This window comes from Canis aureus, chromosome 21 (genome assembly GCF_053574225.1).
Source record: "Canis aureus isolate CA01 chromosome 21, VMU_Caureus_v.1.0, whole genome shotgun sequence".
Classification (NCBI taxonomy): Eukaryota; Metazoa; Chordata; class Mammalia; order Carnivora; family Canidae; genus Canis; species Canis aureus.
This window is the reverse complement of record NC_135631.1, coordinates 41,655,963-41,672,434: the sequence shown is the minus strand read 5'-3', so window position 1 is coordinate 41,672,434 and position 16,472 is coordinate 41,655,963. Positions and strand designations below refer to the sequence as shown.

The window sequence follows — 16,472 nt, the reverse complement described above, 5'->3', positions numbered from 1 at the left end:
AACGAGAACACAGAAAGGGTTTCCTCCTCCACCTGCGTATTATGAATGTAAGAGGCCGTTATCACGAATTCTCATTTTTAACATGACCCTCTCCTCAGGTGGAGGGAGAAAATTGGACGTAGGGTACAAGGCACTCACTGTTGAGTTTGCACACCAGTAGGGCATGGTGTCTCCCTCCAGGTCTAGAAGGAGCTACAAAGCAAGTGGCCGTCAGGAGAAGCTGGACGTTGTCTACGGTGAAGCCGAAGCCGGGGTGCACATAGGCTGCCAACCCCCTTGGGCCTGGAGGTTTTCCGCCTGCTGGTGTTCTCAATCCTGGTTGTACATGACAATGGTCTGGGGGAGGACGGTGAGATTTTAACACTTTGGGTGCCTGGACCTCACCTCCAGGGATTCTGATTTCATTGGTCTACGGGTAGCTAAGTAAGATGAGGGAGTGCTAGGAGAACTCCCCTGGGTGATTCTTCCCAGAATGAGGGCTGACAACCACTGGTTTAGGCCCTTTGAACTTCCAGACTGTATCCTGGAAGTCTTGGAACTGACCCCAAAATTTGAATTAGAAGAGCACCCCATTAACTCTTTTTACTTTTTATTGCAATAAAATACATATGACACAAAATTCACCTTTTTCATCATTTTCAAGTGTACCGTTCGGTTGCAGTAAGCACATTCACAGTGTTGTCCGACTATCATCTCTGTCCAGTTCCACAACGTTTGCATCATCCCAAATGGAAACCCAATAAGCCGTGGCTCCTCATTGCCTCCTACCTCCTGGCAACCACCTTTAAATTTGCTTATTCTGGGCAGCCCAGATCACTGGGATCACGCACCGTGTAGCCCACGGGTCCTCCAAGTGGTAGCGTGTGTCAGTACCTCATTCCTTTTCGTGGCTGACTAGTGTTCCACTGTATGGACAGACCGCATTCTGTTTATCCATTCGCCCGCCGATGGGCATTTGGGTTGTGTCCATCTTTTGGCTTCCATTCACTTTTCTCCCCATCTCTGAAGTCCCTCAGGCACAGAAGACCTGGAAAGGAAGAGCTTTTGAAGTCAAGGCTCTGGAGCAGGTTCGCAGTTCTCCAAGTGTGATCTCCCAACCAGCTAGGAACCACTTAGGAACTTACTAGAAATGCAAAATCACTGTCCCTGCACCAGACCGACTGAATCAGAGTCTCTGGGGGGTAGGTGGTTATAAAACTCTATGTTGTAACAAGTCTTGCAGGTGACTGAGACACGGGCTGATGTTTGAGAACTACGGGGTCCCTGACACTGGCTGGGATTCCAACTCGAGGTGTGTTTGCTGTCTTCACTCAGGTCAGGCTGCCCCACGCGGCGAACAAAGCGCCTTCGGAGCAGCGTGGTCCGGCCCTGGGCAGCCTCCCCGGTGGTTCAGTAATAACACCCCGTCTGTCGGGATCCAAGCTGCTAGTGTCACTGAGTTCAGCTGGTGCATGAGACAAGGTTGACACGACTCCCTTGTGTTATCACAGCTCTCTGTAATAAACAAACACATGTTGTAAGAAAATAGACTTAATTAGAGAGCTGCATCCTAGCAGTTTACATTGTTGAGTGTCTCATACACAGGGAACCGCAATCAACACGCTCACTTCGGAGAAGCTACCAGAAAACAATTGGCAGGGTCTCCACAGGGCCCGGCGTTCCGCTTCTCCTTCCTGCCTGTGAGGATCCCTGCTCTTCCCGCCAGCCTGCACCCCTGCCCACCTGTCCGTCCTGGGGACCAGGTGTCGTGGCACCTCCACGCCTTCGCTCAGGCTGCTTCTCCTCCCTGTGAACACCCTGTGGTCACCCCCCGCTCATCCAATCCCATCCATCCCATCCACCCCTCATTATTCAGCCCCACTTCTTTTTTAAAAAAATATTTTATTTATTTATTCATGAGAGATACAGAGAGAGAGGCAGAGACACAGGCAGAGGGAGAAGCAGGTTCCAGGCAGGGAGCCCCATGTGGGACTCGATCCTGGGACCCCGGGGTCATGCCCTGAGCCAAAGGCAGACGCTCAACCGCTGAGCCACCCAGGTGCCCCTATTCAACCTCACTTCTATCTTCTCTCCTGACAGCTGGAAGACAGGGGCATGCCAGCAGACAGCCATCTTTTCCCCTGGTGCCACCATCCCTATTTGGACACATTGTATGGCCACTTTCTGTTTGCGGTCTTTAAAAAAAAAACAAACAAACAAATATAGACACCTTTTTTAGAGCAGTTTTAAGTTCATAGTAAACTTGAGCAGACCATACAGAGATTTCTCCTCCACCCCCTGCCCCCCTCACACACACAGCTGCCCCCATTATCAGCATCCCCCACCTGAGTGATACCTTTGTTGGGGAACCACAAGGACACATCATTATCACCCAGAGCCCATCCTTTACATTAGGGTTAGTACATTTAGAGTACTAAATGTACTCTAGTACATTTTAGGGTTTTGGATAAGTATATAATGACAAGCTCTGATGTGTATGATGTAGCAGGGGGTGATATTGTTTAAAACCACAACTGTGGGGGCACCTAGATTGCTCAGTGGTTGAGCATCTGCCTTTGGGTCAGGTCATGACCCCGGGGTCCTGGGAACATCAAGCTCCGGGCATGGCCTGAGAAGGAAAGGGGAAAATGAAGAATGAGCTAAACTCTGTTCTGTAAGGAAGTGGCTAGAATTTGAGGGTTGGAGGATCTAGTGAGCTGTGCAGACAGCCGGTCCCAAGGAAGAGCAAGCCCGGGAAGATAATGCCACGCCAGGGCCTCAAGGGAACATGGCCAGTAATCCTGACGGGACAGGACATTTGGCTTTCTGCTATTGCCTATGCTATGCTGTGCCCCGACTCCTCTGCTTAGGCCAAGAACAGAGCCTAAGGCACAAAGGATAAGGGAACTGGGGCTGTATAGAGCAGACAGTGACATGGACGGGAAAAAAGCTGTCACCACCTGGGCCTGACCAGCCCGGTGAGCTGAGCTGGAGACCACTAGCCCTCCGAGACAGTCTCTGGAAATCCTGAGGAGGGCCTGGATCTCCCAGAAGGGGAGATGGGACTCGGCCCGTTACCCTGGATCACAAAAAGAGGATGAGCCCAGAAGGCTGGACCACTTAAAATCCTGCTTGTTTTACAATTATGATCACACAATGTCTACTGTGCAGAAACAGCACAAGGCTATATTTGGCCTTTCTAGATCATTCTGCTGTGATGGTGGTTGAGACACAGCGGCTTTAGGAGTGCTCCCTGCCAGATAGTTGAGGGGGCCAATATATTAGGCAAAAATCACAATAAAAGGAATGTGCATCAAGTATCCTCTGGGTGCCATATATTCGTTTTGTTTTGCAATAGCCAAAACAGGGAGTTAACTGCCTCGACACTTTTTCAGACTAAAATTACTGCAGCCATGATACAGACAGAATTTTGGGTCCTTAGTCATCCATATGTCCATGCACTCAAGTGGACTAAAGATCCCTTTCTCTTTTTTAGATTTATTTATGTATTTTAGAGAGAGAGGGAAAGTGTGTATGCATGGGGGAGGGGCAGAGAGAGAGAAGCAGCCCCCCCCCACCCCGCTGAGCACAGAGCCCCACTTGGAACTCCATCTCACGACCCCAAGATCATGACCTGAGCAGAAACCAAGAGTCGGACACGCAATCGACTGAGCCACCCAGGTGCCCTTGGAGATCCCTGTCTATGGTGGATCTTGGATCTACTCTGCCGTACACACTTCCCTTTTCTGAGCCAAGGTCACGAGTACCTTCAGGTCAAGTCCTTCCATTATCTGCTGGTTCTATCCCATCTTGGCTGAGGGAGAAACCGCACCACACCACACAAACTGAACCCATGCAATGTCTGCTCCTCAGCAACTTCTCAAGATGTAGACATTCTCTTGAACTCACTGCTGCCCCAGATTCGTCAAAGGCTCAGTTGACTAGGATGTTGAGTCTGACCAGTTTCCCAGAGCGAGAGGTAGGGGACTTGGGCCCTGGAGCCTGCCTGCTGAGGTGTGAAGCCTGGCTAGGTATCCTGAGCTCCGTGACCCTGGGTAGTTCTCAACATTTTTTCCTGGGCCTTGGTTTACCCACTTGCAAAACAGGGCTATTGTGTTACCAGCCTCACATGGTTGTGTGAGACTTGAGTGAGATGATCCAGGCGGAGGGCTCAGCGCTCTCCCGGGCCCCTAGTAGCGCTCAGCAAGCAGCAGCGATCACCACACCTGGTTAAGCCAGGACAGCCAAGGACTCTCAGTGCAATGCTTTCTATTGGATTATGCTGTGGCTTGTTGCCATTAACCCCCGCGAAGGGACAGCCAGTGGCACCTGTTACTGTGTCTACACTAAAGAAGCTGAGGACACAGTTTATAATGCTGTTGCAGCGTCCTCCTTCGAAGGGTTCTAGAGATCTTTCTTTCCACCCTAGTCTGAGCACTCTTTCCAACTTATGAGCACCATGAATGATCTAAAATCAGGTCTCTGGCCTCACACTGGCCCTGAGAAAGCAAGTACAACTTTGCAGTAGGTATTCGGCATGGGCCTCGTGTCCGCTTCATTTTATGACTCTGCCCCTCGTTTTCCTTACGAGGTGTCATTCTCTGCCTGGGGATAATAACTCATCATCATCATCATCATCATCATCATCATCATCATTGTCATCCCCAAGCCCCTTCTGGAGGAGGCAGATAAGACCCAGGCTTTAGAGTCTCTGACTCAGATCTGAATCCAGGACTACTACTTTTCACTGTGCCTCAGTTTCCTTATCTATAAAATGGGTATGATAATAATCCTAAAACCTCTTCACGAGGAGGAGGTGTAGTATACTAGCTAAGAACCCAGAGCCCAGTCATCTTCGAATCCAGGCTCTGATACCAGCTGAATGACCCTGAGCAAGTTTTCTAACCTTTTTGAGCCTAGGTCTTTGTCTATAGAATAAGGATGCTGGTAGCTACTCCTTCAGAGGAGAAAAAAACATAAATTAATATACAATGGAATCATTTAAACTACGCTTGGCACATAGTAAGCAGCATATTAGCTGTCAGCTGTTAGGATCGCTATTGTTATACCTGCAAAGTGCTTCAAGTGGCAACGGCTGCTAGCTCTCACCCCTCCCTGGTCACGAAGACTGAACAGCAAGCAGCTATCCCGGTAACTCTGGTCTCCTCCAGTGTGGACCAGGGCAGGAATTCGTGAGCAAGTGTCTGTATGGGACACTTGAGCGTGAATCCTCCCAAGCCTCTGGCCTTGGCAAAGCCAGGAGAGAAGGCTGGAAGGAGGCAAGAAGGTGAGGACAACCCATCTTAGATGCACCTGGTGCAGGCTTTCTCTGGACAAGAGAGAGCCTCGACCTTTGAATTTCCAAACTAAATAAACCCACAAGCTCAGCACTTAAGCGGTGTGTCGACAAACGAGCTCTGGTATGTGGACAAATGAGCTCCACAGCCTGAAGACTGGGGATGTGTTTCTTATGTAAATCCACATGAGCAAATAGAACATGCTCTTCTTCCTTTTCCAAATAACCCAGCCTGGGAAGAAGAAGCCACCATCTGGTTAAGCAGGGGTGAGGCTGCAGCCCAGGTGGGTCCCTACCAGCCTTCCCACCACCTGCTCCTCACCACTCCTGCTCCCCTCTCTGTACTCCCGAATCATTTTCTCTTATTGTCATACCTCCAGGCACCGAAAGCTACCTTGGCAAATTAGAGATGAGGTCAGAAATAGACACAGGGCTGTAGCTGAGAAGAATTTCTAAGGAGAGAAAGGCATTGACGGAAACAGAAGCTGTAGTAGAGCAAAAAAAAGAGAGAGCGAGAGAGAGTTTTAAGGCTTCAGGCAAAGAAACCAGCATGATGGAGAAAAATACAGGAAAAAAGGATCCAAGAATCAGGACGTTATTATCATGTTTGTTATTTCACCTTTTTAAAATGCTCACTAAGCACCAAGCTTACATGCATCCTCTCATTTGATCTTTGAAGATAGGTGCTGTGATCCTCGTCACTTTATAGGTGGAGAAACTGAGGTTTAGAGAGGCTTGGAGATTTGCCTGAGCATCATTGTGCCCCATGTGAGTCAGGGTAGATCGGAGAAGATTCACAAGAGATCCACAAAGATAAAGAGGAACCTGAAATTCATGCCTTTTATCAAAAGTCTAGATAGTGTGGTGAAAAGAAGGCTGGGGAGCCGGTGCAGAGGGGAGGAAAACTTGGTAGCGACACTCTTGCTCCCTTTCCTCTTTCCTGATGGGTCCTTGAGTCTCCTGGGGGCAGGGGTCATGGCTGGGGAAGCTCGCCCCACCCTCAGCTCCAGGAGAAGGCACTAATGTGCTCCACTGGTGAGCACTGACCATCTCCCACACATGCTCCCCAGCAGTGAGTGGTGCAGGGGTGGGTGGAAGACTCACTTTGAGCCAGTGAGGTAGGAGGTACATTTCCTGGGGTCTTCTGAGAAAAAAAAATATATTCCCTTTTATGAAAGCTCCCCTCCCTGCCCCCCAAATAATAACTGCATCCACTGGGGCTGAATAAGGAAGCATGTGGCCCTAATGGTTGCTTTCAAATAGCCATTCTCCCATTCTTTTTGGATAAGAATGATTCAATTTCTGACTAGGCACACTTGGGTCCAGCACAAGATTTTGTTTCCCAGTCTCCCTTGCAGCTGCCCTATGTGACTGTGATCCCAGCCAAAGGAATGTAAGCAAAAGGGTTGTATGGTACTTGCAATGAGTCTCCTTACAAGTGAGGTGCCAAGACTTTCTCATGTTCCTTCTTCTTGCTTAGAATTCAGAGGTAATGATGAGAGTTCCAGCAGTCATTTTGGACCTTGAGGTGACCTTGAGATATGGAACTAAGAGATATGCCCTAAGATATGGAACTCCAAGTTGGACATCTGGGCCCATGATGGAGCCACCATACCAGCCCTGGACTGCCTGTCTCTGGATTTCTCTTGCACGGAGGAGAAATACCCATCTATCTTGATACAGCCACTGTTATAGTGGAGTTTCCATCACACAGAGTAAACTCAATTCTGATGGATGGACCCAGATTTCTGCTGACAACCATCTTGTAGCTGCAAAGGAAGGCAGACTTGGGAAAAAGCTGATACCATGCAGCAGAGCAGAAACAAAAGAAACTAGATCTTTCAGTACATCATGGAGCTGCTGGATCAAGCTTCTCCCAAATTTGATATTTATCATGAGACTTTGCAGTTACATGAACAAATACAATTGCTTTATTTTTTAAAGCTTATTTAAATTGAGGGTTTTGCTACTTGCAAGCAAAAGCATCTTAGTAGCTGCATACTTACCAATATTCTTAAGGAGATAATACATTAGTACACAGTATTTCATTTCCAAAGGAAACAGTACAAGCAGAAGTTAATTTAAAGCACATCTGGGTTTTCCTTACAGTGAACTCATTAAACACATGAATAAGGCCTGGATGATTTTTTTTCAGTCACCTCACATTTATCGAGCCCCTGCTATGGGCCAGGTATTTGATGTAAATTATTGTTCATCCCTGCAATGGTACTGAGTGAAAGAAATTATTATTCCGGTTTTACAGATGGTGAAATCGAGGCCTGGAGATTTAAATAAGTTGCCCAAGGTCATGTTACTAATAAGGACACAGCAGAGACTGGGAGCCCAGCCTATGGAGATCCCACATCCCCAAACTTTGCACTGCACTGAGCCCTGGCCACAGATGCCACATGTCCTAGTGTTCTGTAGCTCCTGTCTTTTAATCTTTGCCTTTGGGAACCTTCCAGCTCAGGCAGTTTTGAAGAACACTTGTATCAGACCAAGAAGAGGGACCTGCAGTTGGGTGACCCAGCATATCTTCCTGGTCAGAGATACAACTGTCCCCTCCCTTTCTTGCCTCGTCTTGCCCTCTCTCACTCTGTGGCTTTCTCCGAGGAATGGCACATTTGGACACCTGGACTATTTCTTCCTCTTTGGGACCAGACCAATTGTTGGGAGCATCTGTCCTGGATGTTGGATCCAGCTCGTTGTCTGCCTTAACAAATTACTCAGCCTCCCTAAGTGTTTGTTCTACTCCTCTGCTAAATGTTTGAATCTCCTTTTCGTTTAAGATTTAGAGTTGAACATTATGCTCCAAAATGGCCTTGGCACCAGTTAATTAGTGCTGATATAGTGCATCCAGACTGAGCAATACCCAACATGCAGGTCACACAGGGTTTGGCTGCCCTGTTTTGTTTTGTTTGTTAGGTTGGTTGGGGTTTGCCTATGAATGGGAACACTGAAGAGTTTTGTACGATATTTATTGAAGTTAAAGCATGTCATTCATTTGCTGACATTATGTGATTCAGTATAAGCAAACGTCCGCTCCAAATGTGAAGTCATATGAGGGGTACTACCTGTGACTCTATACTATGTGGAAATAATCCCCTTCTGTTAAATATTTTCAAATAATTAAAATTTTTAAAAAGGCCAAATAAATAGAATAAAATGTCTACCCCTAGGCCCCACTGCCATGTTTCTTCCTTGCATAAGTCACTGGGCAATCATCAGTGAGGTAATATCAGTCAAAGGAGACTGTATAGGAATATATAAATATCAGTCACTGACATTTCTTAGAATGCTAATAACATTTTGTCTGCCCAGACAAGTCAGAGTCTCAAGTTTTTCTATACATAAGCCACCGTAGTATAATTTACTATGGAACTCTCAGTACATACAATAATGTCCAAGCAAGTTTCCCAAATTTACTGATTCTCTGGAGTGTCTCCCACTCCCACAATCCACTTAAGAACTTCACTAGTAACCAATAAAAGAAGCAATGGGGATCCTTCTGTATCCAAGAAATAGGTACTTCCCAATAAGCAACTTAAAAGCATGAAATTCGGTCTAAAATATATTTTATATGTTCATACAACATCTAGCAGAGCATTGTTAGAATAGTGTATGTTCAAGAGCATGAGAAGACAAGCCACAGTCTGGGAGAAAATACTTGCAAAACAGATATCTGATTAAAAAAAAAAAAACGCTAACCAAAATATACAAAGAACTCCTAAAATTCAACAATCAGAAATCAAACAACCCGATTTTTTAAATGGGCAAAAGATAGGAATAGACCTCTCACTGAAGAAATTATAGAGGTGGCAAATAAGCCCATGAAAGGTTCTCAGCATCTTCTGTCATGAGGGAATTGCAAATTAAAACAATAATAAGAAACTACTACATACCTATTAGAATCACCAAATCCATAACATGACATCACCAAATCCTGGTGAGGATGGGGGGCAACAGCAACTCTCATTCATTGCTGATGGGAATGCAAAATGATACAGGCACTTTGGAAGAAACATGACAGTTTCTTTAAAAATGAAATACACTCTTTCCATATATACAGCATTCATGCTCTTTGGTATTTCCCCAAATGAATTAAAAACTCATTTGTAGGGATGCCTGGGTGGCTCAGCTGGTTAAGTATCTGCCCTTGGGGGATCCCTGGGTGGCGCAGCGGTTTGGCGCCTGCCTTTGGCCCAGGGCGCGATCCTGGAGACCCGGGATCGAATCCCACATCGGGCTCCCGGTGCATGGAGCCTGCTTCTCCCTCTGCCTGTGTCTCTGCCTCTCTCTCTCTCTCTGTCTCTCTCTGTGACTATCATAAATAAATAAAAATTAAAAAAAAAAAAGTATCTGCCCTTGGCTCAGGTCATGATCTCAGGATCTTGGGATAGAGTCCCCTCCCTGTTCAGTGGGGAGTCTGCTGCTGCCTCTCCTCTGCCCCTCCCCTCAGCTTATGCTTTCTCTCTCTCTCAAATAAATAAATAAAATCTTTTAAAAAAAATCATTTCTATAGAAACCTGCACATGGATGCTTGGATGCTTAGAGCAGCTTTACTTACAATTGCGAAAACTCGGAAGCAACCAAAATGTTCTTTAGTAGATGAATGGATAAATAATAAACTGTGATCCATCCAGACAACAGAGTATTATTCAGCGCTAAGGAGGAATGAGTTATTAAGAGGAAGAACTATAACTAATAATAACTTATTACTAAGTGAAAGAAGGCAACCTGGAAAGGCTACGTACCATGTGATCCCAACTGTGGAAAAGGCAAAACTACAGAGACAGTAAAAGACTTGTGGTTGTCAGGGGTTGGGGAGAAGGGGGATGGACAGGCAGAGGCTAAAATCACAGAAGATTTTTAGGCGAATGAAATTATTCTGTATGACACTATAACAGTGGCTACATTTCACTATACCTTCATCCAAACCCATAGAATGTATAACACCAAAAGTGAACCATAAACTATGGACTTTGGGTTTTTTAGATATTTTATTTATTTATTAGAGAGAGAGAGAGAGCAAGAGTGGGAGGGGCAAGGGGAGAAAGAGAAGCAGCCTCCCCACTGAGCAGAGAGCCCAACACAGGGCTGGATCCCAGGACCTTGACATCATGATCTGAGCCAAAGTCAAACAGTTAACCGACTGGGCCACCCAGGAGCTCCTAAACTATGGACTTCGGATGACAATAATGTGTTGGCATGGGTTCCTGAATCGTAACAAATGTACCACTCTGGTAGGGGATGTTGGCAATGGGACAGGCCATGCATGTATGGGGACAGGGGATACCTGAGAACTCTGTACTTTCTACTAAATTTTCTGTGAACCTGAAACTGCTTTAGAAAATAAAGCTGGTTTTGCCAGGTTAAGCAAAGGCTCAACCAAAGCCAACTCCCAACTGGAGATGCCACTGTATGCCTCCATTATCCTGGAGGGTGGTGGCACAGCCTGAAAAGCAGAAAGTAATGCATTTCCACTGGACACAGTCATGGAAATAGACCAAAGAAGTTTCTGTAACCCTGGAAACAAAGCCAGACATATCATTTCAGTTCTAAAGGGCAGGTTCTAAACAGCCTTAATGCTATCCAACGCCATTGCTAATGCTACACATGTAGTCCTCACACTACACACGCCGATCATAAGAGGTACGGCAGGAAAGTCCATATGAAAAGATCAGCACCTCTGGTCTGAAATTAAAGAAATAATTGTGGGATAACAGTGAATGCAAATTCTTTCTCTTCTAAAGCTAAGAAAGCTAGTTCGTTGCCGGTCAGAAAGCCTCTTTACAACTACTGTCAGCTAAAAGACTAAAAGGAAACAACCCCATAGGGAAAATAATTTTCCCGGGCCTTAACAGTTCTGAGGAAGTTCATGAACATCCATATGAAAGTGCACTCAAATGGCTTATGCATCAGGGTATGCACTGAACTTGCCAGGTTCACATTTTAAACGAAGATAAGCATATAGCGCAGCCCCCTACGGGAAGCTCTACTGAGACCCAAACTTACAATTATGGCTCCTTTGAAAGGACCTTGAAAGGCATTTAGTCCAACCTGCCACCCAATGCAGATCTCTTTTCTGAAACATATTTGAGAAGCCATCATGCTGCATCTGCTTAGAGAGAGAGAATTTGTTGTGCCCTAAAATTCCCCATTTCAGGGGATCCCTGGGTGGCTCAGCGGTTTAGCACCTGCCTTTGGCCCAGGGTGTGATCCTGGAGTCTCGGGATCGAGTCCCACATCAGGCTCCCAGCATGGAGCCGCTTTTCCCTCCTCCTGTGTCTCTGCCTCTCTCTCTCTATGTCTATCATAAATAAATAAATAAATAAATCTTAAAAAAAAAATTTCCCATTTCACTGTTAGGACATTTTCGCTTCTGGATAGCAAAACCTACCCCCATTTAACTATTAACCATTGGGTTAATGCCTTCTTTCTAGAACGAGAGATTAAGAATGACCCTTCTTCCTGACTCCAGCCCTTAACAGCTGTGTGAGCTTCAGCAAGTTACCGAATTGCTGAAATGTTAGCACCATGCCTGGTGTATGACTAGCACCCCATAATTTATTAGCTGTTCTTCTAATTAGCTATTAGACACAATAACCCCTCCCATAATTATGGAATGGCGGCTCCATTTGTTAGGCTTGTAAGGAACAGAGACATTCTCAGATTTCCTTCAATCAGTGACTATCAACTTTTCTGTGGAATACTAGATGTGAGGGCCCCACACTTGAAGGGTTTCATGGCACCGTTATCCTGGGATTCACCTGAATCAGCACTGTTTGGGTGTGGCTCTTCTTCCCTGATGGATTCGCAGCAGGCCAAGTTCTCACGTGTCCTCATTTCTCTGGCACCAGCTTGCTGTCAGGTTCCACCTTTGACCTCTGAGCTCTGACCAGCAGCAGGCTGGGCTCTGGCTGTACACCACATCACGTGGTGCTCAATTCAGCAATCTCATTTTCTGGAATTGCATAGCAACAGAGACACTAAAAAAAAAAAAAAAAAAAAAGTTTTACATCTTGCCAAAATTTGGCAGCACACTTTGGTAATGTTTGAGGCAATGCAGTAAACCACCACGCGTCAATTGAGAAGTGCTGTCTTAAGCAACGAGATTTATCTGGAGGCCACCCTGGGAGATAGAGGAGTCCAGAATCTCCACCTCAAAGCCAGGCGTCCTGGAGACTAGCGCTCAATCCAGGAGCTGGAAGGTTGCTTAGGATACAATGCGGCTCTAACAACTGGGTTATAACAGTAAATAAAATTGCCATCTGTTGAGCTCTTAATATGGGCCAGGCACCGGGCCAAGCATTTTACAAGTGTTAGCTATCTTTTTTTTAAACCTGTTTAAATTGTGAAATAAAATACTCTTAGATTAAAGTGTTCAAAACAAATGTACAGTATAATGAACAATCCCAAAGCAAACACTAGCTCCTCGGTCAAGAAGTAGAATAACTTCAAGCACCGTAGGATCCCCCTGCCCCAAGTATTCCTGTCTGTCCCAGAAACCTCCTCTCCCCAGAAGCAACTAGTCTTTCGACTTTCATAATCATCACTCCCTTAATTTTCTTTAGAGTTTGCTCAACAATATATGCTACACAATATAAACTCCATCATATATAGTTTAGTGCTGCCAATTATTAAATTTTAAAATAAAGTCACATAGTATTATTACTTCTTTCATTCAATATTGTGTTTGTAAGATTCATTCATGTTGTTCCCCACAGCATAGCTCATTCATTTTTTTGGTGCCGTATAGTACTCCATCATGTGACTGTATCACAATCCAGCTATTCATCCTACAGTCGACGGATCTTTGCGTTGTTTCCAGCATGAGGCTATGAACAAAGTCATAGACAAGCTCGTATATATATTCTGTGGTATATGAGAAGTTCTTTTTAGAGGTGTATATCCAAGAATAGAATGACTGGGTTGTGCAATGTGCATGTCTTCAGGTTACTAGAGAATGCTGAAGTGTTTTCCAAAATGGTTATACTAATCTACATTCCCACCAGCGGCAATGAGGTTTCTGGTTCTCCACATGCTCTTCATCAACACTTGGTATTAACAGATTTTTCAAATCTTGCCAATCTGATATGCATGTGTAGTATTTAATTATAGTTTTAACGCCTAGGTTTTTAAAGCTTTAAATACATTGACTCCTACTTCATACGTTCATCTCAATCTTACGACTTTTGCTCAACATTGCATTTATGGGATTCATCTGTTGTTGTTGCATAAGGAACCTCAACGTATTTCCCTCATTAATGAGGTTGATTGTATTTCCATGTTTTTGAGTCATGCTCAATCCTCTTGTTCAAGCCTTTTGCTTGTTTGTCCATGGGGCTGGCAGTCTTTTTTCTTATTGATTTGTAGATTTTTTCCCAATTCTAGATCCTGGTTCTCTGGTGTGGTGTTCCATGTTGCAGATACCTTCTTTCACTCTCTTGTGTGTCTCTTTAATCCTTACAAGGTGAAGGTAAAGATATTATGGCATCTATTTCATAGTTGAGGAGACACAACAGAGCCTTCGAGAAGGTCACTGACTTGTTCGGGGTCACCTTGCTAATTAGCCTCACAGCTAGGAAAGCAAGCCTGGATCTGCCCGCTGGCCACATGCAGGCCAGGCCCATCAGTCCCTTCCAGTGCTCTGAGGTCCTCGCGCCACTTCTGCTCCAGCTCCTTCTTCCTGCCTCACGACTTCCACTTTCTGCCCTCTCCTTGTGTGGCCTTCCCAATCCCTAATTCCAGATGTTCTCACTCGCTTGGGTCCTTCAGACTCCCCAGAGGAGGTCGTCAGCTCCATTTGACACCGCCCCGTCACACGGGCTTCACGCCAGACCACATCACGGCCGTGGCTCTGGCACTCTCCCAGGCCAACATGGCGGAATCACAGGGTCAGCCCGCCTCAGGGGGAGCCGCGGCCGGAAGAGCAACTCAGCAGACAGACTGCTCCTCAAAGCAGCTTTCTCCTCTGGATTTTCACCTTTCAGGCTAATCCTTGCCTGTTCCTTCGACATTATCCTAACGATAACTCTCAAGCAGCCTGTCCAACTGGCCGGGGAGTCTTCCAGGATGCCACACTCCCCACCTGAGGCAACGCGAGCCTCAATTCCCATCACTTCCTATCAAATCCTATCCGGTCTAAGTCACTAGTAAGTCTGCCCACTCTTTCCAGGGTAGACCCACTCGGGCCTCCACCCCAACCCCAGTTCCATCCCAGGGCAGCCCTCCACCATCTCCTACCTGGAAGCCAAAGAGCTACCTCATGTTCTCTTCACTTGCACTCTCTGTTCACTTCCTAATCTGTTCTCCACACAGCAGCCAGAGGGATCTATGCAAAATGCCAGTCCAGTCATGTCAGATTGTTCAAGACTTTCCATTGGCTTCTGTTTCTCTTGGCATAAGAACCAAAACCCATAAGCTGAACCTCAAGGCCCTGCAAGGTTTGGCTCTTGCTTCCTCTTCACTCTTTCCCTTGCTCCCTGCTCTTTGCTCCCCTGGGAACCCCTCCAGTCCTATTGACGGGCCAGGCACACCCTCCCCACAGGGCCTTTGCACTTGCACTTTGTCACCTTTCACCACACCCCACCTGGTCAATTTCAGGCCCCAGCGGTTGTGACCTGCACATCCCTGCATACCGTTATCTCAGTTGTAGGCCAGACATGGTTGGTGCAAACAAGATAGCATTGTCTTCAGCCTGTCAGACAGGCAAAGATTATGATTATTGATAAAATCCTGTGTTGGGGCTGCAAGAAAACATGCACTCTGATTTGCACTCCCATTCACGGTCCATTTGAATGGTAGGAAATATGGCAACAACTGTCATTTAAATGTTTCAGACCCTTTGACCCGGCATTTTCACCTCCGCAAATGTATCCTTTAGAAAGAAATACTCTTGCCAGTTGATGCAAAAGGTTATGCAGAACAAGTTCTGTGGTAACATTGTTCATAACAGTGAAAAGTGGAAATGGGTCACATATCAAAAAGACACTAAACTGTGGTACATTCATGAAATAGAGTATTACTTGGCCATTTAAAAGCACTGGGTAGATCCCTTTGTATTCATGTGGAGGGATATCAGGAGGTCTATCAAGGTGAAAAAAAAATTAAAAAGAGTATGATTCCATTTTCATATTTTTAAAATATGTGTGTGACAACTGTATTTTTAAATTTAAATTCAATTTAATTAACGTATAGTGTATTATTAGTTTCGGAGGCTAAAATTAACAAGTCAGGAAACAACAGGTGTTGGTGAGGATGCAGAGAAAGGGGAACCCTCTTACACCGTTGGTGGGAATGCAAACTGGTGCAGCCGCTCTGACAGCTGTATTTTTAAAATTTGGAGAAATGCACGAATCTATTGACAGTGGCTGTCTCTGGTAAAAGAGGATGAGTTAACAGGAGGATGAGTTAATATTTCCTTCCCTTTCCTTTCCTTTCCTTCCCCTTTCAGTGATGTTTGATTTTGCTATTTTATTACCACAGTTTATAATCTGAAAAAAAATTGAATACGGAGAAAAAAAAGATAACAGTTACATAATTAGATCTACTGTGTCTCTCTTCTCCCTAGAATGCGAGCACTCTGAGGTCAGCAAATGCTTTCACCCCATTCGATGTTGTTTCCACACAGCCTAGCCAGGAACACAGGTGTTCACCAAACATTCATCCACTGAATGAGTAAATGAATGAATGAACGAACTGATTCTGTGGCCCCGTAAAATGTGGCACCCAGTCAACACTCCAGAAACAGACCGATGGCTGCCTCCCCTCTCGAGCTGTACTCCATGCTGTAGAAAGTCGTAGAAGTCTCTCCCCCTTTTCTAGCTGGCCTATCAAGTTGTTTGTGGATATTGAGATTTAGGGCCTTCACACCAGTACTGATTTAGGCAAATAATTTTATATTTTTGTACCTGTCAAATTTTATCTTTAGAGTTTTGTTCACATCTGTCGAGGTATTTTAAAGCCCAAACCCTGACATCTAACGAACTATAAGTCCTACTAGCTTTATGTGACCTACGCTTGATTTAGATGACTTACATGTTTACTTCTAATTTAGTTATAAACAAAGAAAATTACAAGGACAGAGCCCCCAACAGAACCTGGCAGCCCTCTGTGAGAGGTGGCTCTCCACGTTGACTTGGAAGAGCCTGGTCTTTCTGTGCACAATTAAGCCCAAGCACATTGAACTCATTCT

The 16,472-nt window shown here is 45.5% G+C and overlaps 1 long non-coding RNA gene across 1 annotated transcript in view; it reads right to left on the bottom strand.

Annotated features, from left to right (window-relative positions):
- Window positions 1–572: 572 nt before the first annotated feature.
- LOC144293477 (uncharacterized) overlaps window positions 573–16,472 on the bottom strand; it is a 32,375-nt gene continuing 16,475 nt past the window's right edge. Inside the window, exons 2-3 of the long non-coding RNA XR_013360702.1 lie at window positions 12,046–12,264; window positions 573–1,027 (exon numbers count right to left, since the gene is read on the bottom strand). This is a non-coding gene — a long non-coding RNA (uncharacterized LOC144293477). The remainder of the gene's footprint in view (window positions 1,028–12,045; window positions 12,265–16,472) is intronic.